A 27,767-nucleotide genomic window follows, 5' to 3' on the forward strand; every position below is an offset into this window, starting at 1 on the left:
TGGTTGTGTTCCTATATACTGTATGTTGTATGGTTGTGATCCTATATACTGTATGTTGTATGGTCATGATCCTATATACTGTATGTTGTATTGTTGTGATCCTATATACTGTATGTTGTATGGTTGTGATCCTATATACTGTATGTTGTATGGTTGTGATCCTATATACTGTATGTTGTATGGTTGTGATCCTATATACTGTATGTTGTGTGGTTGTCATCCTATATACTGTATGTTGTATGGTTGTGATCCTATATACTGTATGTTGTATGGTTGTGATCCTATATACTGTATGTTGTATGGTTGTGATCCTATATACTGTATGTTGTGTGGTTGTCATCCTATATACTGTATGTTGTATGGTTGTGATCCTATATACTGTATGTTGTGTGGTTGTGATCATATATACTGTATGTTGTGTGGTTGTGATCCTATATAATGTATGGTTGTGATCCTATATACTGTATGTTGTATGGTTGTGCTCATATATACTGTATGTTGTATGGTTGTGATCCTATATAGTGTATGTTGTATGGTTGTGCTCCTATATACTGTATGTTGTATGGTTGTGCTCCTATATACTGTATGTTGTATGGTTGTGATCCTATATACTGTGTGTTTTATGGTTGTGATCCTATATACTGTATGTTGTATGGTTGTGATCCTATATACTGTATGTTGTATGGTTGTGATCCTATATACTGTATGTTGTATGGTTGTGATCCTATATACTGTATGTTGTATGGTTGTGATCCTATATACTATGCACTGAATGAACAATATACTGAATGTCTGCCATGGCTGGCAACCTTGGTGTTGTGACTGTGTTAGAGAAGCACCAGGAATAACATCGGTGATGTACAGGAGCGAAGGAGAGGGAAGGAGAGAAGGAGAGGAGGAAGGCAGTGACTCACAGTGCCCCTCTATCTTTGTGTTCACAGGCAGTCTGGAGGAACCGTCATTAAGAACAGGTAAGGAGGAGTAGGGGAGGAGGCGGAGGGAGAAGGGGGGGGGAGGAGGGGCAGGGGAGGAGATGGTTGCACAAGATAACAGACTAATAAACTCTACAGGATACACAGTTACCCGCGTTCACATGTACTACATAGACTTGCATTCACTTACACTACAGATACACACACATATTTACCATCAAGTGCCCACATGTACAACACACACACACACCACTGACATTATGTTTGTCTAGCAGTGAACAGTTCTATTCTACCTCATTCGGCGACGCTGATTTCCTCGCTCCGTTCACACATTCAGAGCACTGTGTCTCACCTTTCATGTGTCACTCACTACATGCACTGTTTGTGCGTTCCACTTCTGATGAGTCTCTATGTGCCCTGGCACCAGACAGTCCAGGTCCTTCTGATGAGTCTCTATGTGTCCTGGCACCAGACAGTCCAGGTCCTTCTGATGAGTCTCTATGTGTCCTGGCACCACACAGCCCAGGTCCTTCTGATGAGTCTCTACGTGCCCTGGCACCACACAGCCCAGGACCTTCTGATGAGTCTCTACGTGCCCTGGCACCACACAGCCTAGGACCTTCTGATGAGTCTCTACGTGCCCTGGCACCACACAGCCCAGGACCTTCTGATGAGTCTCTACGTGCCCTGGCACCACACAGCCCAGGACCTTCTGATGAGTCTCTACGTGCCCTGGCACCACAGCCCAGGACCTTCTGATGAGTCTCTACGTGCCCTGGCACCACACAGCCCAGGACCTTCTGATGAGTCTCTACGTGCCCTGGCACCACACAGCCCAGGACCTTCTGATGAGTCTCTACGTGCCCTGGCACCACACAGCCCAGGACCTTCTGATGAGTCTCTACGTGCCCTGGCACCACACAGCCCAGGACCTTCTGATGAGACTCTACGTGCCCTGGCACCACACAGCCCAGGACCTTCTGATGAGTCTCTACGTGCCCTGGCACCACACAGCCCAGGACCTTCTGATGAGTCTCTACGTGCCCTGGCACCACACAGCCCAGGACCTTCTGATGAGTCTCTACGTGCCCTGGCACCACACAGCCCAGGTCTTCTGAGAAACCCACGGCCAGACCCAGAGAGAGACAGAAGAATGATACTGTACTTTGGAAAAACAGATTCTCCATCTTCACGTTCTCACTGTAGAGTGTGGATAATGCAATGTCGACATGTGGGTCCTGAAGTGAAATGACCTAGGTTAACAGGGCTCTGTGTCTCTCTCTTTCCTCCCTGTGCCCGTTGTGTGCCACCTGATCCTGTCTGTGCCAGTCTGGGCGAGGAGTTCTACAGAGAGGCCATCGAGCACTGCCGCAGCTACAATGCCCGCCTGTGTGCTGAGCGCTCCATGCGCCTGCCCTTCCTGGACTCCCAGACCGGCGTGGCACAGAGCAACTGCTACATCTGGATGGAGAAGAACCACCGCGGCCCAGGTGTGTGTCTGTCCTTGTGCGTGTGTGAGGTCTAGGCTGCGTGCATGTGCGTGTGTTGTTCGTGGACAGCATGTTAGAGTGTGTTCCAATGCATGAAGCCCTGTAACAAAACACAGGGTAAGAGGCAGCATGAAGAGGTATGAGGCCTGGGGTAGAGGTCTGGAAAACAGCCTCCAGGCGTTCTGAGTTCAGTTCTCCTCTGCTCTCAGCAGCCCTGTGTCCTCTGTGTTGTTCTCCCATCTTCTCCCTCTCGTCTATCGTTCTCTCTCCCCTCTTCTCCTCTCTCTATTGTTCTCTATCCCCTCTTCTCCCTCTCTCTATCGTTCTCTCTCCCCTCTCCTCTCTCTATCGTTCTCTCTCCACTCTCCTCCCTCACTACATCCTTCTTTCTCCCCTCTCCTCCCTCACTATATCCTTCTTTGTCCCCTCCCCTCTCCTCCCTCACTCTATCTTTCTCTCTCCCCTCTCCTTCCTCACTATCCTTCTCTCTCCCCTCTCCTCCCTCACTACATCCTACTTTCTCCCCTCTCCTCCCTCACTATATCCTTCTTTGTCCCTCCCCTCTCCTCCCTCACTCTATCATTCTTTCTCCCCTCTCCCTCCCTCACTCTATCCCTCTGTCTCCCCTCTCTCCTCCCTCACTCTATCCTCCTCTCTCCCCTCTCCTCCCTCACTCTATCCTTCTTTCTCCCCTCTCCTCCATCACTCTATCCTTCTTTCTCCCCTCGCCTACCTCTCTCTTTCTCTCTCTCCCTCTCCTCCCTCACTCTATCCTTCTCTCTCCCCTCTCCTCTCACACTATCCTTCTCTCTCCCCTCATCCTTCCTCTCTATCTTTCTCTCTCCCCTCTCCTCCCTCACTATATCCTTCTCCCTCACTCTATATTTCTTTCTCTCCTCCTCATCTTTCTCTCTCCCCTCGCCTACCTCTCTCTTTCTCTCTCCCCTCTCCTCACCTCACTCTATCCTTATCTCTCCCCTCTCCTCCCTCACTCTATCCTCCTCTCTCCCCTCTCCTCCCTCACTCTATCCTTCTCTCTCTCCCCTCTCCTCCTCTCTCCTTATCTCTCTCCCCTCTCCTCCCTCTCTCTTTCTCTCTCCCCTCCCCTCCCTCACTATCCTTCTCTCTCTCTCCCCTCTCCTCCCTCTTTCTTTCTCTCTCCCCTCTCCTCCCTCACTCTATCCTTCTCTCTCCCATCTCCTCCTTCACATCTATATTTCTTTCTCTCCTCTCATCTTTCTCTCTCCCCTCGCCTACCTCTCTCTTTCTCTCTCCCCTCTCCTCCCTCACTACATCCTTCTTTCTCCCCTCTCCTCCCTTGTCCCCTCCCCTCTCCCCCTCACTCTATCCTCCTCTCTCCCTCTCTCCTCCCTCACTCTATCCTTCTCGTCTCCCTTCTGCTTCCTCACTCTATCCTCCTCTCTCCCCTCTCCTCCCTCTCATCTTTCTCTCTCCCTCTCCTCTCTCACACCTATCCTTCTCTCTCCCCTCTCCTTCCTCTCTATCTTTCTCGCTCCCCTCTCCTCCCTCACTCTATCCTCCTCTCTCCCCTCTCCTCCCTCTCTCTTTCTCTCTCCACTCCCTCACTATCCTCCTCTCTCCCCTCTCCTTTCTCACACCTATCCTTCCTCTCCTCCCCTCTCCTTCCTCTCTATCTTTCTCTCTCCCCTCTCCTCCCTCACGCTATCCTCCTCTCTCCCTCTCTTCCCTCACTCTATCCTTCTTGCTCTCTCCCTCTCCTCCCTCTCTCTTTCTCTCTCACCCTCTCCTCCCTCTCTCTTTCTCTCTCCCCTCTCCTCCCTCACTCTATATTTCTTTCTCTCCTCTCCATCTTTCTCTCTCCCCTCTCCTCCCTCTCTCTTTCTCTCTCCCCTCTCCTCCCTCTCTCTTTCTCTCTCCCCTCTCCTCCCTCACTCTATACTTCTATCTCTCCTCTTCCATCTTTCTCTCTCCCCTCGACTACCTCTCTCTTTCTCTCTCCCCTCTCCTCCTCACTCTATCCTTATCTCTCCCCTCTCCTCCCTCAACTCTATCCTCCTCTCTCTCCCCTCTCATCCCTCACTCTATCCTTATCTCTCCTTCTCCTCCTCACTCTATCCTTCTCTCTCCCCTCTCCTCTCTCACTCCTATCCTTATCTCTCCCCTCTCCTCCCTCACTCTATCCTTCTCTCTCCCCTCTCCTCCCTCACTCTATCCTCCTCTCTCCCTCCTCTCCTCCCTCACTCTATCCTTCTCTCTCTCCCCACTCCTCCCTCTCTCTTTCTCTCTCTCCTCTCCTCCCTCTCTCTTTCTCTCTCCCCTCTCCCTCCCACACTCTATATTTCTTTCTCTCCTCTCCATCTTTCTCTCTCCCCTTGCCTACCTCTCTCTTCCTCTCTCCCCTTTCCTCCCTCACTCTATCCTTATCTCTCCCTCTCCTCCTCACTCTATCCTCCTCTATCTCCCCTCTCCTTCCTCTCTATCTTCTCTCTCCCCTCTCCTCCCTCACTCTATCCTTCTCTCTCCCTCCTCCTCCCTCACTCTATCCTTCTCTCTCCCCTCTCCTCCCTCACTCTATCCTCCTCTCTCCCCTCTCCTCCCTCTCTCTTTCTCTCTCCCCCTCTCCTCTCTCACACCTATCCTTCTCTCTCCCCTCTCCTTCCTCTCTATCTTTCTCTCTCCCCTCTCCTCCCTCACTCCTATCCTCCTCTCTCCCCTCTCCTCCCGCTCTCTTTCTCTCCCCTCCCTCACTATCCTCCTCTCATCCCTCTCCTCTCTCACACCTATCCTTCTCTCTCCCCTCTCCTTCCTCTCTATCTTTCTCTCTCCCCTCTCCTCCCTCACTCTATCCTCCTCTCTCCCTCTCCTCCCTCACTCTATCCTTCTCGCTCTCTCCCCTCTCCTCCCTCTCTCTTTCTCTCTCCCCTCTCCTCCCTCTCTCTTCTCTCTCCCCTCTCCTCCCTCACTCAATATTTCTTTCTCTCCTCTCCATCTTTCTCTCTCCCCTCGCCTACCTCTCTCTTTCTCTCTCCCCTCTCCTCCCTCACTCTATCCTTATCTCTCCCCTCTCCTCCCTCACTCTATCCTCCTCTCTCCCCTCTCCTCCCTCACTCTATCCTTATCTCTCCCCTCTCCTCCCTCACTCTATCCTTATCTCTCCCCTCTCCTCCCTCACTCTATCCTTCTTTCTCCCCTCTCCTCCCTCACTCTATCCTTCTTTATCCCCTCTGCTCCCTCACTCTATCCTTCTCTCTAGCCCTCCCCTCTCCTTCCTCTCTATCTTTCTCTCTCCCCTCTCCTCCCTCACTCTATCCTCCTCTCTACCCTCTCCTCCCTCACTCTATCCTTCTCGCTCTCTCCCCTCTCCTCCCTCTCTCTTTCTCTCTCCCCTCTCCTCCCTCTCTCTTTCTCTCTCCCTCTCCTCCCTCACTCTATCCTTATCTCTCCCCGCTTCTTCCCTCACTCTATCCTTCTCTCTCCCCTCTCCTTCCTCTCTATCTTTCTCTCTCCCCTCTCCTCCCTCACTCTATCCTCCTCTCTCCCCTCTCCTCCTCACTCTATCCTTATCTCTCCCCTCTCCTCCTCACTCTATCCTTCTCTTCTCCCGCTCTCCTCCCTCACTCTATCCTCATCTCTCCCTCTCCTCCCTCACTCTATCCTTCTCTCTCTCTCCCCTCTCCTCCCTCACTCTATCCTTCTCTCTCTCTCCCCTCTCCTCCCTCTCTCTTTCTCTCTCCCCTCTCCTCCCACACTCTATATTCTTTCTCTCCTCCTCATCTTTCTCTCTCCCCTCGCCTACCTCTCTCTTCCTCTCTCCCCTTTCTCCCTCACTCTATCCTTATCTCTCACCTCTCCTCCCTCACTCTATCCTCCTCTCTCCCCTCTCCTCCCTCACTCTATCCTTATCTCTCTCCCTCTCCTCCCTCACTCTATCCTTATCTCTCCCCCTCTCCTTCCTCTCTATCTTTCTCTCTCTCCCCTCTCCTCCTCACTCTATCCTCCTCTCTCCCCTCTCCTCCCTCACTCTATCCTTCTTTCTCCCCTCTCCTCCCTCACTCTATCCTTCTTTATCCCCTCTGCTCCTCACTCTATCCTTCTCTCTAGCACTCACCCCTCTCCTTCCTCTCTATCTTTCTCTCTCCCCTCTCCTCCCTCACTCTATCCTCCTCTCTAACCCTCTCCTCCCTCACTCTATCCTTCTCGCTCTCTCCTCCCCTCTCCTCCCTCTACTCTTTCTCTCTCCCCTCTCCTCCCTCTCTCTTTCTCTCTCCCCTCTCCTCCCTCAATCTATATTTCTTTCTCTCCTCTCCATCTTCTCTCTCCCCTCTCCTCCCTCACTCTATCCTTATCTCTCCCCGCTCCTCCCTCACTCTATCCTCTCTCTCCCCTCTCCTTCCTCTCTATCTTTCTCTCTCCCCTCTCCTCCTCACTCCTATCCTCCTCTCTCCCCTCTCCTCCCTAACTCTATCCTCCTCTCTCCCCTCTCCTCCCTCACTCTATCTTTCTCTCTCCCATCTCCTCCCTCACTCTATCCTCCTCTCTCCCCTCTCCTCCCTCACTCTATCTTCTCTCTCCCATCTCCTCCTCACTCTATCCTCCTCTCTCCCCTCTCCTCCCTCACTCTATCCTTCTTTCTCCCCTCTCCTCCCTCACTCTATCCTTCTTTATCCCCTCTCCTCCCTCACTCTATCCTTCCTCTCTCCCCTCGCCTACCTCTCTTTCTCTCTCCCCTCTCCTCCCTCACCTCTATCCTCCTCTCTCCCCTCTCCTCCCTCTCTCTTTCTCTCTCCCCTCCCTCACTATCCTCATCTCTCTCCTCTCCTCTCTCACACCTATCCTTCTCTCTCCCCTCTCCTTCCTCTCTATCTTTCTCTCTCGCCTCTCCTCCCTCACTCTATCCTCCTCTCTCCACTCTCCTCCCTCACTCTATCCTTCTCGCTCTCTCCCCTCTCCTCCCTCTCGCTTTCTCTCTCCCCTCTCCTCCCTCTCTCTTTCTCTCTCCCCTCTCCTCCCTCACTCTATATTTCTTTCTCTCCTCTCCATCTTTCTCTCTCCCCTCGCCTACCTCTCTCTTTCTCTCTCCCCTCTCCTCCCTCACTCTATCCTTATCTCTCCCTCTCCTCCCTCACTCTATCCTCCTCTCTCCCCTCTCATCCCTCACTCTATCCTTACCTCTCCCCTCTCCTCCCTCACTCTAGCATTATCTCTCACCCTCTCCTCCCTCACTCTATCCTTCTCTCTCCCCTCTCCTTCCTCTCTATCTTTCTCTCTCCCCGCTCCTCCCTCACTCTATCCTTCTCGTCTCCCCTCTCCTCCCTCACTACATCCTTCTTTCTCCCCTCTCCTCCCTTGTCCCCTCCCTCTCCCCCCTCACTCTATCCTCCTCTCTCCCTCTTCTCCCTCACTCTATCCTTCTCTCTCCCCTCTCCTTCCTCTCTATCTTTCTCTCTCCCCTCTCCTCCCTCACTCTATCCTTCTCTCTCCCTCCTCCTCCCTCACTCTATCCTTCTCTCTCCCCTCTCCTCCCTCACTCTATCCTCCTCTCTCCCCTCTCCTCCCTCTCTCTTTCTCATCTCCCCTCTCCTCTCTCACACCTATCCTTCTCTCTCCCCTCTCCTTCCTCTCTATCTTTCTCTCTCCCCTCTCCTCCCTCACTCTATCCTCCTCTCTCCCCTCTCCTCCCGCTCTCTTTCTCTCTCCCCTCCCTCACTATCCTCCTCTCTCCCCTCTCCTCTCTCACACCTATCCTTCTTCTCTCTCCCTCTCCTTCCTCTCTATCTTTCTCTCTCCCCTCTCCTCCCTCACTCTATCCTCCTCTCTCCCCTCTCCTCCCTCACTCTATCCTTCTCGCTCTCCTCCCTCTCCTCCCTCTCTCTTTCTCTCTCCCCTCTCCTCCCTCTCTCTTTCTCTCTCCCCTCTCCTCCCTCACTCATATTTCTTTCTCTCCTCTCCATCTTTCTCTCTCCCCTCGCCTACCTCTCTCTTTCTCTCTCCCCTCTCCTCCCTCACTCTATCCTTATCTCTCCCCTCTCCTCCTCACTCTATCCTCCTCTCTCCCCTCTCATCCCTCACTCTATCCTTATCTCTCCCCTCTCCTCCCTCACTCTATCCTTATCTCTCCCTCTCCTCCCTCACTCTGTCCTTCTCTCTCCCCTCTCCTTCCTCTCTATCTTTCTCTCTCCCCTCTCCTCCCTCACTCTATCCTCCTCTCTCCCCTCTCCTCCTGCTCTCTTTCTCTCTCCCCTCCCTCACTATCCTCCTCTCTCCCCTCTCCTCTCTCACACCTATCCTTCTCTCTCCCCTCTCCTTCCTCTCTATCTTTCTCTCTCCCCTCTCCTCCCTCACTCTATCCTCCTCTCTCCCCTCTCCTCCCTCACTCTATCCTTCTCGCTCTCTCCCCTCTCCTCCCTCTCTCTTTCTCTCTCCCCTCTCCTCCCTCTCTCTTTCTCTCTCCCCTCTCCTCCTCACTCAATATTTCTTTCTCTCCTCTCCATCTTTCTCTCTCCCCTCGCCTACCTCTCTCTTTCTCTCTCCCCTCTCCTCCCTCACTCTATCCTTATCTCTCCCCTCTCCTCCCTCACTCTATCCTCCTCTCTCCCCTCTCATCCCTCACTCTATCCTTATCTCTCCCCTCTCCTCCCTCACTCTATCCTTATCTCTCCCCTCTCCTCCCTCACTCTGTCCTTCTCTCTCCCTCTCCTTCCTCTCTATCTTTCTCTCTCCCTCTCCTCCCTCACTCTATCCTCCTCTCTCCCCTCTCCTCCCTCACTCTATCCTCCTCTCTCCCCTCTCCTCCCTCACTCTATCCTTATCTCTCCCCTCTCCTCCCTCACTCTATCCTTCTCTCTCCCCTCTCCTCCCTCACTCTATCCTCCTCTCTCCCTCTCCTCCCTCACTCTATCCTTCTCTCTCTCTCCCCACTCCTCCCTCTCTCTTTCTCTCTTCCCCTCTCCTCCTCTCTCTTTCTCTCTCCCCTCTCCTCCACACTCTATATTTCTGTCTCTCCTCCTCATCTTTCTCTCTCCCCTCGCCTACCTCTCTCTTTCCTCTCTCCCCTTTCCTCCCTCACTCTATCCTTATCTCTCACCTCTCCTCCCTCACTCTATCCTCCTCTCTCCCCTCTCCTCCCTCACTCTATCCTTATCTTTCCCCTCTCCTCCCTCACTCTATTCCTTCTCTCTCCCTCTCCTTCCTCTCTATCTTTCTCTCTCCCTCTCCTCCCTCACTCTATCCTTCTCTCTCCCCCTCTCCTCCCTCCTCTCCTCCCAATCTATCCTCCTCTCTCCCTCTCCTCCCTCTCTCTTTCTCTCTCCCCTCTCCTCTCTCACACCTATCCTTCTCTCTCCCCTCTCCTTCCTCTCTATCTTTCTCTCTCCCTCTCCTCCCTCACTCTATCCTCCTCTCTCCCCTCTCCTCCCGCTCTCTTTCTCTCTCTCCCCTCCCTCACTATCCTCCTCTCTCCCCTCTCCTCTCTCACACCTATCCTTCTCTCTCCCCTCTCCTTCCTCTCTATCTTTCTCTCTCCCCTCTCCTCCTCACTCTATCCTCCTCTCTCCCCTCTCCCTCCCTCACTCTATCCTTCTCGCTCTCTCCCCTCTCCTCCCTCTCTCTTTCTCTCTCCCCTCTCCTCCCTCTCTCTTCTCTCTCCCCTCTCCTCCCTCACTCAATATTTCCTTTCTCTCCTCTCCATCTTTCTCTCTCCCCCTCTCCTCCCTCACTCTATCACTCCTCTCATCCCCTCTCATCCTCACTCTATCCTTATCTCTCCCCTCTCCTCCCTCACTCTATTCTTATCTCTCCCCTCTCCTCCCTCACTCTGTCCTTCTCTCTCCCCTCTCCTTCCTCTCTATCTTTCTCTCTCCCTCTCCTCCCTCACTCTATCCTCCTCTCTCCCTCTCCTCCCTCACTCTATCCTTAGCTCTCCCCTCTCCTCCTCACTCTATTCCTTCTCTCTCCCCTCTCCTCCCTCACTCTATCCTCCTCTCTCCCCCTCTCCTCCCTCACTCTATCCTTCTCTCTCTCTCCCCACTCCTCCCTCTCTCTTTCTCTCTCCCCTCTCCTCCCTCTCTCTTTCTCTCTCCCCTCTCCTCCCACACTCTATATTTCTTTCTCTCCTCCTCATCTTTCTCTCTCCCCTCAGCCTACCTCTCTCTTCCTCTCTCCCCTTTCCTCCTCACTCTATCCTCCTCTCTCCCCTCTCCTCCCTCACTCTATCCTTATCTCTCCCCTCTCCTCCCTCACTCTATCCTTCTCTCGTCCCCTCTCCTTCCTCTCTATCTTTCGCTCTCACCTCTCCTTCCTCTCTATCTTTCTCTCTCCCCGCTCCTCCCTCACTCTATCCTTCCTCTCTCCCCTCTCCTCCCTCACTACTCCTTCTTTCTCCCTCTCCTCCCTTGTCCCCTCCCCTCTCCCCCTCAATCTATCCTCCTCTCTCCCCTCTTCTCCTCACTCTATCCTTCTCTCTCCCCTCTCCTTCCTCTCTATCTTTCTCTCTCCCCTCTCCTCCCTCACTCTATCCTTCTCTCTCCCTCCTCCTCACTCTATCCATCTCTCTCCCCTCTCCTCCCTCACTCTATCCTCCTCTCTCCCCTCTCCTCCCTCTCTCTTTCTCTCTCCCCTCTCCTCTCTCACAACCTATCCTTCTCTCTCCCCTCTCCTTCGTCTCTAACTTTCTCTCTCCCCTCTCCTCCCTCACTCTATCCTCCTCTCTCCCCTCTCCTCCCTCACTCTATCCTTCTCGCTCTCTCCCCTCTCCTCCCTCTCTCTTTCTCTCTCCCCTCTCCTCCCTCTCTCTTTCCTCTCTCCCCTCTCCTCCCTCACTCAATATTCTTTCTCTCCTCTCCATCTTTCTCTCGTCCCTCGCCTACCTCTCTCTTTCTCTCTCCCCTCTCCTCCCTCACTCTATCCTTATCTCTCCCCTCTCCTCCTCACTCTATCCTCCTCTCTCCCTCTCCTCCCTCACTCTATCCTTATCTCTCCCCTCTCCTCCCTCACTCTATCCTTATCTCTCCCCTCTCCTCCCTCACTCTGTCCTTCTCTCTCCCCTCTCCTTCCTCTCTATCTTTCTCTCTCCCCTCTCCTCCCTCACTCTTATCCTCCTCTCTCCCCTCTCCTCCCTCACTCTATCCTTATCTCTCCCCTCTCCTTCCTCTCTATCTTTCTCTCTCCCCTCTCCTCCCTCACTCTATCCTCCTCTCTCCCCTCTCCTCCCTCACTCTATCCTTCTCGCTCTCTCCCCTCTCCTCCCTCTCTCTTTCTCTCTCCCCTCTCCTCCCTCTCTCTTTCTCTCTCCCCTCTCCTCCCTCACTCAATATTTCTTTCTCTCCTCTCCATCTTTCGCTCTCCCCTCGCCTACCTCTCTCTTTCTCTCTCCCCTCTCCTCCCTCACTCTATCCTTATCTCTCCCCTCTCCTCCCTCACTCTATCCTCCTCTCTCCCCTCTCATCCTCACTCTATCCTTATCTCTCCCCTCTCCTCCCTCACTCTATCCTTATCTCTCCCCTCTCCTCCCTCACTCTGTCCTTCTCTCTCCCCTCTCCTTCCTCTCTATCTTTCTCTCCTCCCCTCTCCTCCCTCACTCTATCCTCCTCTCTCCCCTCTCCTCCCTCACTCTATCCTCCTCTCTCCCCTCTCCTCCCTCACTCTATCCTTATCTCTCCCCTCTCCTCCTCACTCTATCCTTCTCTCTCCCCTCTCCTCCCTCACTCTATCCTCCTCTCTCCCCTCTCCTCCTCACTCTATCCTTCTCTCTCTCTCCCCACTCCTCCCTCTCTCTTTCTCTCTCCCTCTCCTCCCTCTCTCTTTCTCTCTCCCCTCTCCTCCACACTCTATATTTCTGTCTCTCCTCCTCATCTTTCTCTCTCCCCTCGCCTACCTCTCTCTTCCTCTCTCTCCCCTTTCCTCCCTCACTCTATCCTTATCTCTCACCTCTCCTCCCTCACTCTATCCTCCTCATCTCCCCTCTCCTCCTCACTCTATCCTTATCTTTCCCTCTCTCCTCCCTCACTCTATCCTTCTCTCTCCCCTCTCCTTCCTCTCTATCTTTCGCTCTCCCCTCTCCTCCCTCACTCTATCCTTCTCTCTCCCCTCTCCTCCCTCACTCTATCCTCCTCTCTCCCCTCTCCTCCTCTCTCTTTCTCTCTCCCCTCTCCTCTCTCACACCTATCCTTCTTCTCTCCCCTCTCCTTCCTCTCTATCTTTCTCTCTCCCTCTCCTCCCTCACTCTATCCTCCTCTCTCCCCTCTCCTCCCGCTCTCTTTCTCTCTCCCCTCCCTCACTATCCTCCTCTCTCCCCTCTCCTCTCTCACACCTATCCTTCTCTCTCCCCTCTCCTTCCTCTCTATCTTTCTCTCTCCCCTCTCCTCCCTCACTCTATCCTCCTCTCTCCCCTCTCCTCCCTCACTCTATCCTTCTCGCTCTCTCCCCTCTCCTCCTCTCTCTTTCTCTCTCCCCTCTCCTCCCTCTCTCTTTCTCTCTCCCCTCTCCTCCCTCACTCAATATTTCTTTCTCTCCTCTCCATCTTTCTCTCTCCCCTCTCCTCCCTCACTCTATCCTCCTCTCTCCCCTCTCATCCCTCACTCTATCCTTATCTCTCCCCTCTCCTCCCTCACTCTATCCTTCTCTCTCCCCTCTCCTCCCTCACTCTATCCTCCTCTCTCCCCTCTCCTCCCTCACTCTATCCTTCTCTCTCTCTCCCCACTCCTCCCTCTCTCTTTCTCTCTCCCCTCTCCTCCCTCTCTCTTTCTCTCTCCCTCTCCTCCACACTCTGTATTTCTGTCTCTCCTCCTCATCTTTCTCTCTCCCCTCGCCTACCTCTCTCTTCCTCTCTCCCCTTTCTCCCTCACTCTATCCTTATCTCTCACCTCTCCTCCCTCACTCTATCCTCCTCTCTCCCCTCTCCTCCCTCACTCTATCCTTATCTTTCCCCTCTCCTCCTCACTCTATCCTTCTCTCTCCCCTCTCCTTCCTCTCTATCTTTCTCTCTCCCCTCTCCTCCCTCACTCTATCCTTCTCTCTCCCCTCTCCTCCCTCACTCTATCCTCCTCTCTCCCCTCTCCTCCTCTCATCTTTCTCTCTCCCCTCTCCTCTCTCACACCTATCCTTCTCTCTCCCCTCTCCTTCCTCTCTATCTTTCTCTCTCCCTCTCCTCCCTCACTCTATCCTCCTCTCTCCCCTCTCCTCCCGCTCTCTTTCTCTCTCCCCTCCCTCACTATCCTCCTCTCTCCCCTCTCCTCTCTCACACCTATCCTTCTCTCTCCCCTCTCCTCCCTCTCTCTTTCTCTCTCCCCTCTCCTCCCTCACTCATATTTCTTCTCTCCTCTCCATCTTTCTCTCTCCCCTCTCCTCCCTCACTCTATCCTCCTCTCTCCCCTCTCCTCCCTCCTCGATCCTTATCTCTCCCCTCTCCTCCCTCACTCCTATCCTTCTCTCTCCCCCTCTCCTCCCTCACTCTATCCTCCTCTCTCCCCTCTCCTCCCTCACTCTATCCTTCTCTCTCTCTCCCCACTCCTCCCTCTCTCTTTCTCTCTCCCCTCTCCTCCCTCTCTCTTTCTCTCTCCCCTCTCCTCCCACACTCTATATTTCTTTCTCTCCTCCTCATCTTTCTCTCTCCCCTCGCCTACCTCTCTCTTCCTCTCTCCCCTTTCCTCCCTCACTCTATCATCCTCTCTCCCCTCTCCTCCCTCACTCTATCCTTATCTCTCCCCTCTCCTCCCTCACTCTATCCTTATCTCTCCCCTCTCCTCCCTCACTCTATCCTTCTCTCTCCCCTCTCCTCCCTCACTCTATCCTCCTCTCTCCCCTCTCCTCCCTCACCTCTATCCTTCTCTCTCTCTCCCCACTCCTCCCTCTCTCTTTCTCTCTCCCCTCTCCTCCCTCTCTCTTTCTCTCTCCCCTCTCCTCCCACACTCTATATTTCTGTCTCTCCTCCTCATCTTTCTCTCTCCCCCCTCGCCTACCTCTCTCTTCCTCTCTCCCCTTTCCTCCCTCACTCTATCCTTATCTCTCACCTCTCCTCCCTCACTCTATCCTCCTCTCTCCCCTCTCCTCCCTCACTCTATCCTTATCTTCCCTCTCCCTCCCTCACTCTATCCTTCTCTCTCCCCTCTCCTTCCTCTCTATCTTTCTCTCTCCCCTCTCCTCCCTCACTCTATCCTTCTCTCTCCCCTCTCCTCCCTCACTCTATCCTCCTCTCTCCCCTCTCCTCCCTCTCTCTTTCTCTCTCCCCTCTCCTCTCTCACACCTATCCTTCTCTCTCCCCTCTCCTTCCTCTCTATCTTTCTCTCTCCCTCTCCTCCTCACTCTATCCTCCTCTCTCCCCTCTCCTCCCGCTCATCGTTTCTCTCTCCCCTCCCTCACTATCCTCCTCTCTCCCCTCTCCTCTCTCACACCTATCCTTCTCTCTCCCCTCTCCTTCTCTCTATCTTTCTCTCTCCCCTCTCCTCCCTCTCTCTTTCTCTCTCCCCTCTCCTCTCTCACACCTATCCTTCTCTCTCCCCTCTCCTTCCTCTCTATCTTTCTCTCTCCCTCTCCTCCCTCACTCTATCCTCCTCTCTCCCCTCTCCTCCCGCTCTCTTTCTCTCTCCCCTCCCTCACTATCCTCCTCTCTCCCCTCTCCTCTCTCACACCTATCCTTCTCTCTCCCTCTCCTTCCTCTCTATCTTTCTCTCTCCCCTCTCCTCCCTCACTCTATCCTCCTCTCTCCCCTCTCCTCCCTCACTCTATACTTCTCGCTCTCTCCCCTCTCCTCCTCTCTCTTTCTCTCTCCCCTCTCCTCCCTCTCTCTTTCTCTCTCCCCTCTCCTCCCTCACTCAATATTTCTTTCTCTCCTCTCCATCTTTCTCTCTCCCCTCTCCTCCCTCACTCTATCCTCCTCTCTCCCCTCTCCTCCCTCACTCTATCCTTATCTCTCCCCTCTCCTCCCTCACTCTATCCTTCTCTCTCCCCTCTCCTCCCTCACTCTAATCCTCCTCTCTCCCCTCTTCCTCCCTCACTCTATCCTTCTCTCTCTCATCCCCACTCACTCCCTCTCTCTTTCTCTCATCCCCTCTCCTCCCTCTCTCTTTCTCTCTCCCCCTCTCCTCCACACTCTATATTTCTTTCTCTCCTCCTCATCTTTCTCTCTCCCTCGCCTACCTCTCTCTTCCTCTCTCCCCTTTCCTCCCTCACTCTATCCTCCTCTCTCCCCTCTCCTCCCTCACTCTATCCTTATCTCTCCCCTCTCCTCCCTCACTCTATCCTTCTCTCTCCCTCTCCTTCCTCTCTATCTTCGCTCTCCCCTCTCCTTCCTCTCTATCTTTCTCTCTCCCCGCTCCTCCTCACTCTATCCTTCTCTCTCCCTCTCCTCCTCACTACATCCTTCTTTCTCCCCTCTCCTCCCTTGTCCCCTCCCCTCTCCCCCTCACTCCATCCTCCTCTCTCCCCTCTTCTCCCTCACTCTATCCTTCTCTCTCCCCTCTCCTTCCTCTCTATCTTTCTCTCTCCCTCTCTTCCTCACTCTATCCGTCTCTCTCCTCCTCCCTCACTCGTATCCTTCTCTTCTCCCCTCTCCTCCCTCACTCTATCCTCCTCGTCCTCCCCTCTCCTCCCTCTCTCTTTCTCTCTCCCCTCTCCTCTCTCACACCTATCCTTCTCTCTCCCTCTCCTTCGTCTCTACTTTCTCTCTCCCCTCTCCTCCTCACTCTATCCTCCTCTCTCCCCTCTCCTCCCTCACTCTATCCTTCTCGCTCTCGTCCCTCTCTCCTCCCTCTCTCTTTCTCTCTCCCCTCTCCTCCCTCACTCAATATTTCTTTCTCTCCTCTCCATCTTTCTCTCTCCCCTCGCCTACCTCTCTCTTTCTCTCTCCCCTACTCCTCCCTCACTCTATCCTTATCTCTCACCTCTCCTCCCTCACTCCTATCCTCCTCTCTCCCCTCTCATCCCTCACTCTATCCTTATCTCTCCCCTCTCCTCCCTCACTCTATCCTTATCTCTCCCCTCTCCTCCCTCACTCTGTCCTTCTCTCTCCCCTCTCCTTCCTCTCTATCTTTCTCTCTCCCCTCTCCTCCCTCACTCTATCCTCCTCTCTCCCCTCTCCTCCCTCACTCTATCCTTATCTCTCCCCTCTCCTCCCTCACTCTATCCTTATCTCTCCCCTCTCCTCCCTCACTCTATCCTCCTCTCTCCCCTCTCCTCCCTCACTCTATCCTTCTCTCTCTCTCCCCACTCCTCCCTCTCTCTTTCTCTCTCCCCTCTCCTCCCTCTCTCTTTCTCTCTCCCCTCTCCTCCCACACTCTATATTTCTTTCTCTCCTCCTCATCTTTCTCTGTCCCCTCGCCTACCTCTCTCTTCCTCTCTCCCCTTTCCTCCCTCACTCTATCCTCCCTCTCTCCCCTCTCCTCCCTCACTCTATCCTTATCTCTCCCCTCTCCTCCCTCACTCTATCCTTCTCTCTCCCCTCTCCTCCCTCTCTCTTTCTCTCTCGCCCTCTCCTCTCTCACACCTATCCTTCTCTCTCCCCTCTCCTTCGTCTCTATCTTTCTCTCTCCCCTCTCCTCCCTCACGCTATCCTCCTCTCTCCCCTCTCCTCCCGCTCTCTTTCTCTCTCCCCTTCCCTCACTATCCTCCTCTCTCCCCCTCTCCCTCTCTCACACCTATCCTTCTCTCTCCCCTCTCCTTCCTCTCTATCTTGCTCTCATCCCCTCTCCTCCCTCACTCTATCCTCCTCTCTCCCCTCTCCTCCCTCACTCTATCCTATCGCTCTCTCCCCTCTCCTCCCTCTCTCTTTCTCTCTCCCCTCTCCTCCCTCTCTCTTCTCTCTCCCCTCTCCTCCCTCACTCAATATTTCTTTCTCTCCTCTCCATCTTTCTCTCTCCCCTCGCCTACCTCTCTCTTTCTCTCTCCCCTCTCCTCCCTCACTCTATCCTTATCTCTCCCTCTCCTCCCTCACTCTATCCTCCTCTCTCCCCTCTCATCCCTCACTCTATCCTTATCTCTCCCCTCTCCTCCCTCACTCTATCCTTATCTCTCCCCTCTCCTCCCTCACTCTGTCCTTCTCTCTCCCCTCTCCTTCCTCTCTATCTTTCTCTCTCCCCTCTCCTCCCTCACTCTATCCTCCTCTCTCCCCTCATCCTCCCTCACTCTATCCTCCTCTCTCCCCTCTCCTCCCTCACTCTATCCTATCTCTTCCCCTCTCCTCCCTCACTCTATCCTTCTCTCTCACCCTCTCCTCCCTCACTCTATCCTCCTCTCTCCCCTTTCCTTCCTCACTCTATCCTTCTCTCTCTCTCCCCACTCCTCCCTCTCTCTTTCTCTCTCCCCTCTCCTCCCTCTCTCTTTCTCTCTCCCCTCTCCTCCCACACTCTATATTTCTTTCTCTCCTCCTCATCTTTCTCTCCTCCCCTCGCCTACCTCTCTCTTCCTCTCTCCCCTTTCCTCCCTCACTCTATCCTTATCTCTCACACTCTCCTCCCTCACTCTATCCTCCTCTCTCCCCTCTCCTCCCTCACTCTATCCTTATCTCTCCCCTCTCCTCCCTCACTCTATCCTTCTCTCTCCCCTCTCCTTCTCTCTATCTTTCTCTCTCCCCTCGTCCTCCCTCACTCTGTCCTTCTCTCTCCCCTCTCCTCCCTCACTCTATCCTCCTCTCTCCCCTCTCCTCCCTCTCTCTTTCTCTCTCCCCTCTCCTCTCTCACACCTATCCTTCTCTCTCCCCTCTCCTTCCTCTCTATCTTTCTCTCTCCCCTCTCCTCCCTCACTCTATCCTCCTCTCTCTCCCTCTCCTCCCGCTCTCTTTCTCTCTCCCCTCCCTCACTATCCTCCTCTCTCCCCTCTCCTCTCTCACACCTATCCTTCTCTCTCCCCTCTCCTTCCTCTCTATCTTTCTCTCTCCCCTCTCCTCCCTCACTCTATCCTCCTCTCTCCCCTCTCCTCCCTCACTCTATCCTTCTCGCTCGCTATCCCCTCTCCTCCCTCTCGCTTTCTCTCTCCCCTCTCCTCCCTCTCTCTTTCTCTCTCCCCTCTCCTCCCTCACTCAATATTTCTTTCTCTCCTCTCCATCTTTCTCTCTCCCCTCGCCTACCTCTCTCTTTCTTCTCTCTCCCCTCTCCTCCCTCACTCTATCCTTATCTCTCCCCTCTCCTCCTCACTCTATCCTCCTCTCTCCCCTCTCATCCCTCACTCTATCCTTATCTCTCCCCTCTCCTCCCTCACTCTATCCTTATCTCCTCCCCTCTCCTCCCTCACTCTGTCCTTCGCTCTCCCCTCTCCTTCCTCTCTATCTTTCTCTCTCCCCTCTCCTCCCTCACTCGATCCTCCTCTCTCCCCTCTCCTCCCTCACTCTATCCTCCTCTCTCCCCTCTCCTCCCTCACTCTATCCTTATCTCTCCCCTCTCCTCCCTCACTCTATTCCTTCTCTCTCCCCTCTCCTCCCTCACTCTATCCTCCTCTCTCCCCTTTCCTCCGCTCACTCTATCCTTCTCTCTCTCTCCCACACTCCTCCTCTCTCTTTCTCTCTCCCCTCTCCTCCCTCTCTCTTCTCTCTCCCCTCTCCTCCCACACTCTATATTTCTTTCTCTCCTCCTCATCTTTCTCTCTCCCCTCGCCTACCTCTCTCTTCCTCTCTCCCCTTCCTCCTCACTCTATCCTTATCTCTCACCTCTTCCTCCCTCACTCTATCACTCCTCTCTCCCCTCTCCTCCCTCACTCTATCCTTATCTCTCCCCTCTCCTCCCTCACTCTATCCTTCTCTCTCCCCTCTCCTTCCTCTCTATCTTTCTCTCTCCCCTCTCCTCCCTCACTCTGTCCTTCTCTCTCCCCTCTCCTCCCTCACTCTATCCTCCTCTCTCCCTCTCCTCCCTCTCTCTTCTCTCTCCCCTCTCCTCTCTCACACCTATCCTTCTCTCTCCCCTCTCCTTCCTCTCTATCTTTCTCTCTCCCCTCTCCTCCCTCACTCTAGTCCTCCTCTCTCCCCTCTCCTCCCGCTCTCTTTCTCTCTCCCCTCCCTCACCTATCCTCCTCTCTCCCCTCTCCTCTCTCACACCTATCCTTCTCTCTCCCTCTCCTTCCTCTCTATCTTTCTCTCTCCCCTCTCCTCCTCACTCTATCCTCCTCTCTCCCCTCTCCTCCCTCACTCTATCCTTCTCGCTCTCTCCCCTCTCCTCCCTCTCTCTTTCTCTCTCCCCTCTCCTCCCTCTCTCTTTCTCTCTCCCCTCTCCCCCTCACTCAATATTTCTTTCTCCTCCTCTCCATGTTTTCTCTCTCCCCTCGCCTACCTCTCTCTTTCTCTCTCCCCTCTCCTCCCTCACTCTATCCTATCTCTCCCCTCTCCTCCCTCACTCTATCCTCCTCTCTCCCCTCTCATCCCTCACTCTATCCTTATCTCTCGCCCTCTCCTCCCTCACTCTATCCTTATCTCTCCCCTCTCCTTCCCTCACTCTGTCCTTCTCTCTCCCTCTCCTTCCTCTCTATCTTTCTCTCTCCCCTCTCCTCCCTCACTCTATCCTCCTCTCTCCCCTCTCCTCCCTCACTCTATCCTTATCTCTCCCCTCTCCTCCCTCACTCTATCCTTCTCTCTCCCTCTCTCCTTCACTCTATCCTCCTCTCTCCCTCTCCTCCCTCACTCTATCCGTCTCTCTCTCTCCCCACTCCTCCTCTCTCTTTCTCTCTCCCCTCTCATCCTCTCGCTTTCTCTCTCCCCTCTCCTTCCACACTCTATCTTTCTTTCTCTCCTCTCATCTTTCTCTCTCTCCCCTCGCCTACCTCTCTCGTCCTCTCATCCCCTTTCCTCCCTCACTCTATCCTTATCTCTCACCTCTCCTCTCTCACACCTATCCTTCTCTCTCCCCTATCCTTCCTCTCTATCTTCTCTCTCTCCCCTCTCCTCCTCACTCTATCCTCCTCTCTCCCCTCTCCTCCTCTCTCTTTCTCTCTCCCCTCCCTCACTATCCTCCTCTCTCCCCTCTCCTCTCTCACACCTATCCTTCTCTCTCCCCTCTCCTTCCTCTCTATCTTTCTCTCTCCCCTCTCCTTCCTCTCTATCCTCCTCTCTCCCCTCTCCTCCCGCTCTCTTTCTCTCTCCCCTCCCTCACTATCCTCCTCTCTCTCCCCTCTCCTCTCTCACACCTATCCTTCTCTCTCCCCTCTCCTTCCTCTCTATCTTTCTCTCTCCCCTCTCCTCCCTCACTCTATCCCTCCTCTCGCCCTCTCCTCCCTCACTCTATCCTTCTCGCTCTCTCCCCTCTCCTCCCTCTCTCTTTCTCTCTCCCCTCTCCTCCCTCTCTCTTCTCTCTCCCCTCTCCCCCTCACTCAATATTTCTTTCTCTCCTCTCCATGTTTCTCTCTCCCCTCGCCTACCTCTCTCTTTCTCTCTATCCCCTCTCCTCCCTCACTCTATCCTTATCTCTCCCCTCTCCTCCCTCACTCTATCCTCCTCTCTCCCCTCTCATCCCTCACTCTATCCTTATCTCTCCCCTCTCCTCCCTCACTCTATCCTTATCTCTCCCCTCTCCTCCTCACTCTGTCCTTCTCTCTCCCCTCTCCTTCCTCTCTATCTTTCTCTCTCCCCTCTCCTCCCTCACTCTATCCTCCTCTCTCCCCTCATCCTCCCTCACTCTATCCTTATCTCTCCCCTCTCCTCCCTCACTCTATCCTTCTCTCTCTCTCTCCCCTCTCCTCCTTCACTCTATCCTCCTCTCTCCCCTCTCCTCCCTCACTCTATCCTTCTCTCTCTCTCCCCACTCCTCCCTCTCTCTTTCTCTCTCCCCTCTCATCCTCTCTCTTTCTCTCTCCCCTCTCCTTCCACACTCTATATTTCTTTCTCTCCTCCTCATCTTTCTCTCTCCCCTCGCCTACCTCTCTCTTCCTCTCTCCCCTTTCCTCCCTCACTCTATCCTTATCTCTCACCTCTCCTCCCTCACTCTATCCTCCTCTCTCCCCTCTCCTCCCTCTCTCTTTCTCTCTCCCCTCTCCTCTCTCACACCTATCCTTCTCTCTCCCCTCTCCTTCCTCTCTATCTTTCTCTCTCCCCTCTCCTCCCTCACTCTATCCTCCTCTCTCCCCTCTCCTCCCTCTCTCTTTCTCTCTCCCCTCCCTCACTATCCTCCTCTCTCCCCTCTCCTCTCTCACACCTATCCTTCTCTCTCCCCTCTCCTTCCTCTCTATCTTTCGCTCTCCCCTCTCCTTCCTCTCTATCTTTCTCTCTCCCCTCTCCTCCCTCACTCTATCCTCCTCTCTCCCCTCTCTTCCCTCACTCTATCCTTCTCGCTCTCCATCCCCTCTCCTCCCTCTCTCTTTCTCTCTCCCCTCTCCTCCCTCTCTCTTTCTCTCTCCTCCCTCTCCTCCCTCACTCTATACTTCTTTCTCTCCTCTCCATCCTCCTCTCTCCCCTCTCCTCCCTCACTCTATCCTTCTCGCTCTCGTCCCCTCTCCTCCCTCTCTCTTTCTCTCTCCCCTCTCCTCCCTCTCTCTTTCTCTCTCCCCTCTCCTCCCTCACTCTATATTCTTTCTCTCCTCTCCATCTTTCTCTCTCCCCTCGCCTACCTCTCTCTTTCTCTCTCCCCTCTCCTCCCTCACTCTATCCTTAATCTCTCCCCTCTCCTCCCTCACTCTATCCTCCTCTCTCCCCTCTCATCCTCACTCTATCCTTACCTCTCCCCTCTCCTCCCTCACTCTATCATTATATCTCTCCTCTCCTCCTCACTCTATCCTTCTCTCTCCCCTCTCCTTCCTCTCTATCTTTCTCTCTCCCCGCTCCTACCTCACTCTATCCTTCTCTCTCCCCTCTCCTTCCTCTCTATCTTTCTCTCTCCCCTCTCCTCCCTCACTCTATCCTCCTCTCTCCCCTCTCCTCTCTCACTCTATCCTTATCTCTCCCCTCTCCTCCCTCACTCTATCCTTCTCTCTCCCCTCTCCTCCCTCACTCTATCCTCCTCTCTCCCCTCTCCTCCCTCACTGTATCCTTCTCTCTCTCTCCCCACTCCTCCCTCTCTCTTTCTCTCTCCCCTCTCCTCCCTCTCTCTTTCTCTCTCCCTCTCCTCCCACACTCCCACACATTTCTTTCTCTCCTCTCCATCTTTCTCTCTCCCCTCGCCTACCTCTCTCTTCTCTCTCCCCTTTCCTCCCTCAATCTATCCTTATCTCTCACCTGTCCTCCCTCACTCTATCCTCCTCTCTCCCCTCTCCTCCCTCACTCTATCCTATCTCTCCCCTCTCCTCCTCACTCACTCTATCCTCCTCTCTCCCCTCTCATCCCTCACTCTATCCTTATCTCTCCCCTCTCCTCCCTCACTCTATCATTATCTCTCCCTCTCCTCCCTCACTCTATCCTTCTCTCTCCCCTCTCCTTCCTCCTCTATCTTTCTCTCTCCCTCTCCTCCCTCTCTCTTTCTCTCTCCCCTCTCCTCCCTCACTCTATACTTCTTTCTCTCCTCTCCATCCTCCTCTCTCCCCTCTCCTCCTCACTCTATCCTTCTCGCTCTCATCCCCTCTCCTCCCTCTCTCTTTCTCTCTCCCCTCTCCTCCCTCTCTCTTTCTCTCTCCCCTCTCCTCCCTCACTCTATATTTCTTTCTCTCCTCTCCATCTTTCTCTCTCCCCTCGCCTACCTCTCTCTTTCTCTCTCCCCTCTCCTCCCTCACTCTATCCTTATCTCTCCCCTCTCCTCCCTCACTCTATCCTCCTCTCTCCCCTCTCATCCCTCACTCTATCCTTACCTCTCCCCTCTCCTCCCTCACTCTATCATTATATCTCTCCTCTCCTCCCTCACTCTATCCTTCTCTCTCCCCTCTCCTTCCTCTCTATCTTTCTCTCTCCCCGCTCCTCCCTCACTCTATCCTTCTCTCTCCCCTCTCCTTCCTCTCTATCTTTCTCTCTCCCCTCTCCTCCCTCACTCTATCCTCCTCTCTCCCCTCTCCTCTCTCACTCTATCCTTATCTCTCCCCTCTCCTCCCTCACTCTATCCTTCTCTCTCCCCTCTCCTCCCTCACTCTATCCTCCTCTCTCCCCTCTCCTCCCTCACTGTATCCTTCTCTCTCTCTCCCACTCCTCCCTCTCTCTTTCTCTCTCCCTCTCCTCCCTCTCTCTTTCTCTCTCCCCTCTCCTCCCACACTCCCACACATTTCTTTCTCTCCTCTCCATCTTTCTCTCTCCCTCGCCTACCTCTCTCTTTCTCTCTCTCCCCTTTCCTCCCTCAATCTATCCTTATCTCTCACCTGTCCTCCCTCACTCTATCCTCCTCTCTCCCCTCTCCTCCTCACTCTATCCTTATCTCTCCCCTCTCCTCCCTCACTCTATCCTCCTCTCTCCCCTCTCATCCCTCACTCTATCCTTATCTCTCCCCTCTCCTCCCTCACTCTATCATTATCTCTCCCCTCTCCTCCCTCACTCTATCCTTCTCTCTCCCCTCTCCTTCCTCTCTATCTTTCTCTCTCCCCTCTCCTCCCTCACTCTATCCTTCTCTCTCCCCTCTCCTTCCTCTCTATCTTTCTCTCTCCCCTCTCCTCCCTCACTCTATCCTCCTCTCTCCTCTCTCACTCTATCCTTATCTCGCCCCTCTCCTCCCTCACTCTATCCTCCTCTCTCCCCTCTCCTCCCTCACTATATCCTTCTCTCTCTCTCCCCACTCCTCCCTCTCTCTTTCTCTCTCCCTCTCCTCCCTCTCTCTTTCTCTCTCCCTTCTCCTCCCACACTCTATATTTCTTTCTCTCCTCCTCATCTTCTCTCTCCCCTCGCCTACCTCTCTCTTCCTCTCTCCCCTTTCCTCCTCACTCTATCCTTATCTCTCACCTCTCCTCCCTCACTCTATCCTCCTCTCTCCCCTCTCCTCCCTCACTCTATCCTTATCTCTCCCCTCTCATCCCTCACTCTTTCCTTCTCTCTCCCCTCTCCTTCCTCTCTAATCTTTCACTCTCCCCTCTCCTCCCTCACTCTATCCTTATCTCTCCCCTCTCCTCCCTCACTCTATCATTCTCTCTCCCCTCTCCTTCCTCTCTATCTTTCTCTCTCCCCTCTCCTCCCGCACTCTATCCTCCTCTCCTCCCTCACTCTATCCTCCTCTCTCCTCTCTCCTCCCTCACTCTATCCTTATATCTCCCCTCTCCTTCCTCTCTATCTTTCTCTCTCCCCTCTCCTCCCCCTCACTCTATCCTCCTCTCTCCCCTCTCCTCCCTCACTCTATCCTTCTTTCTCCCCTCTCCTCCCTCACTCTATCCTTCTTTATCCCCTCTCCTCCCTCACTCTATCCTTCTCTCTCCCCTCGCCTACCTCTCTCTTTCTCTCTCCCCTCTCCTCCCTCTCTATATTTCTCTCTCCCCCTCTCTCACACCTATATGTAGTATCAGTGTACAGAATGTGTGTACAGAGTTTAGAGTTTGTTGTTTGTGGTGTTTGAGTGTGTATGAGTGACAGTGTTGTTTTTACTAACATAAATGACTGATGGGGGTATATGTTTGTCAAGCACAGAGACTGATGGAGGTATAGGTTTGTCAAGCACAGAGGCCGATGGAGGTATAGGTTTGTCAAGCACAGAGACCGATGGAGGTATAGGTTGTCAAGCACAGCAACTGATGGAGGTATAGGTTTGTCAAGCACAGAGACCGATGGAGGTATAGGTTCGTCAAGCACAGAGACCGATGGAGGTATATGTTTGTCAAGCACAGAGACTGATGGAGGTATAGGTTTGTCAAGCACAGAGACCGATGGAGGTATAGGTTTGTCAAAGCACAGAGACTGATGGAGGTATATGTTTGTCAAGCACAGAGACTGATGGAGGTATAGGTTTGTCAAGCACAGAGACTGATGGAGGTATAGGTCTGTCAAGCACAGAGACTGATGGGGTTATAGGTTTGTCAAGCACAGAGACTGATGGAGGTATATGTTTGTCAAGCACAGAGACTGATGGAGGTATAGGTTTGTCAAGCACAGAGACTGAATGGAGGTATAGGTCTGTCAAGCACAGAGACTGATGGGGGTATAGGTTTGTCAAGCACAGAGACTGATGGAGGGTATAGGTTTGTCAGAGCACAGAGACTGTTTGAGGTACAGGTTTGTCAAGCACAGAGACTGATTGAGGTACAGGTTTGTCAAGCACAGAGATTGATGGAGGTACAGGTTTTATCAAGCACAGAGACTGATGGAGATACAGGTTTGTCAAGCACAGAGACTGATGGAGGTACAGGTTTGTCAAGCACAGAGACCGATGGAGGTATAGGTTTGTCAAGCACAGACACTGATGGAGGTATATGTTTGTCAAGCACAGAGACTGATGGAGGTATTGGTTTGTCAAGCACAGAGACTGATGGAGGTATAGGTTTGTCAAGGCACAGAGACTGATGGAGGTACAGGTTTGTCAAGCACAGAGACTTATGGAGGTATAGGTTTGTCAAAGTACAGAGACCATAAAAGCTTGGAATTTCTGTTTGCACAAAAAACGAACATGTCCCTTCTATTTAAAGTGGATAACATCATCACCTTAACCCCTTCATTATAGTTTAGTCTGCTTTAGCAGTTTTTCACGACTTGTTGCATTGTTCTTTGTTGGCCCCCAGGTTTGGCCCCGGGACAGTTGTATACTTACCCTGCGCGCTGCTGGCGCAAGAAGAGACGGCTAAACATTCTGGAGGACCCGCGCCTCGGACCCATTGAGTTTAAGATCGTACGAGACAAGAGATCTGGAAAGGAGGATGAGGAGGCCGTAGAATGACGGAGAAAAACCACAGGAGGCTGGTGGCTTTTTAAATGTGGAGAACGGGCTCCTGGTAATGGCTTCAGTGGAAAAAGTGGAATGGTAACAAAATACGTCAGAACATGGTTTCCATGGTTTCCAGGTGTTTGATGCCATTCCATTCATTCCGTTCTAGACATTATTATGAGCCGTCCTCCCCTCAGCAGCCTCCTGTGGTGTACTGTAGTTGTATTTGTGTTAGTCTGTCAGGGCAAAGGGGTAGCTGGGAATCAATTCTAACATGTAGTAGCAGGGAAGTGTTTACTGTAACGTACGGTATGGTGTGTGTGTGTTCAGACTACGAGGCGTCTCTGAAGAAGGAAGGGGGCTTGCCGGAGGGGCCGGTGTTGGAATCACTGCTCAGTGGAGAGACTCTGGACAAGAAGGTGGAGGACCAAGGAAGAGGAACCTATGAGCGAGTGCCAGGTAAGAGTAGCTTAGAATCCTCATGGTGGGCAGTACGCAAGTTCTAGTTTCCCTTTGTCATGCTCTCTTGGAGCCCTCTGACCCATTCCTCTACGTCTTCACCTTGGAGTTTGCTGTGTAGTTTCTTCATTCTCCTCTCTCCCTCTCTGGTTCTCTCTCTCCCTCTCTGGTTCTCTCTCTCCCTCTCTGGTTCTCTCTCTCCCTCTCTGGTTCTCTCTCTAGCTCTCCTGGTTCTCTCTCTGGTTCTGTCTCTCCCTCTCTGGTTCTCTCTCTCTCCTCTATGGTTCTCTCTCTCTCCCTTTCTGGTTGTCTCTCTCCCTCTCTGGTTCTCTCTCTAGCTCTCTGGTTCTCTCTCTCTAGCTCTCTGGTTCTCTCTCTCCCTCACTGGTTCTCTCTCTCCCTCTCTGGTTATCTCTCTCCCACTATGGTTCTCTCTCTCCCTCTCTGGTTCTCTCTCTCTCCCTTTCTGGTTGTCTCTCTTCCCTCTCTGGTTCTCTCTCTCTAGCTCTCTGGTTCTCTCTCTCTAGGCTCTCTGGTTCTCTCTCTCCCTCTCTGGTTCTCTCTCCCTCTCTGGTTCTCTCTCTCTAGCTCTGTGGTTCTCTCTCCCACTATGGTTCTCTATCGCCCTCTCTGGTTCTCTCTCTTCCTCTCTGGTTCTCTCTCTCCCTCTCTGGTTCTCTAATCTCTCTCTCTGGTTCTCTCTCTCTCCCTCTCTGTTCTCTCTCTCCCTCTCTGGTTCTCTATCTCTCTCTCTGGTTCTCTCTCTCTCCCTCTCTGGTTCTCTATCTCTCTCTCTCTGGTTCTCTCTCTCTCCCTCTCTGGTTCTCAATCTCTCTCTCTCTGGTTCTCTCTCTCTCCCTCTCTGGTTCTCTATCTCTCACTCTCTCACTCTCAAGCTGCTTTATTGGCATGAAAACATTGTGTCAATATTGCCAAAGCAACAATGTATACAATATACATTGTAACAAAATTGTAAATGATAGCAAATAATAATATAAAATGGTAGTAAATAATAATACAAAAATAAATACAATAAAATGGTAACAGTCTACAGTAAACATTAATATTATAGTAATAACAATAATAGTAATAATAAGTAAGTTACTGTTTACTATGCAGATGTTATTATTCAGTGTCCCTCAGGCTATGGCAGGAAAATACATATTTGGCTGCAAGAGGAGCCATTGCTCCTTCGCCCATGAGTATTCTTAGTTTTTCCTCTGGGTTCAATTTGTAAAAATTTGGAA

At 53.0% G+C, this 27,767-nt stretch overlaps 1 pseudogene; it reads left to right on the top strand.

Moving 5' to 3' along the window:
• Nucleotides 1-941: 941 nt before the first annotated feature.
• On the top strand, nucleotides 942-26,520 carry LOC118964157 (annotated as a pseudogene).
• The last annotated feature ends 1,247 nt before the right edge of the window (nucleotides 26,521-27,767 follow it).

This window comes from Oncorhynchus mykiss, unplaced genomic scaffold, assembly GCF_013265735.2.
Source record: "Oncorhynchus mykiss isolate Arlee unplaced genomic scaffold, USDA_OmykA_1.1 un_scaffold_897, whole genome shotgun sequence".
Lineage (NCBI taxonomy): Eukaryota > Metazoa > Chordata > Actinopteri > Salmoniformes > Salmonidae > Oncorhynchus > Oncorhynchus mykiss.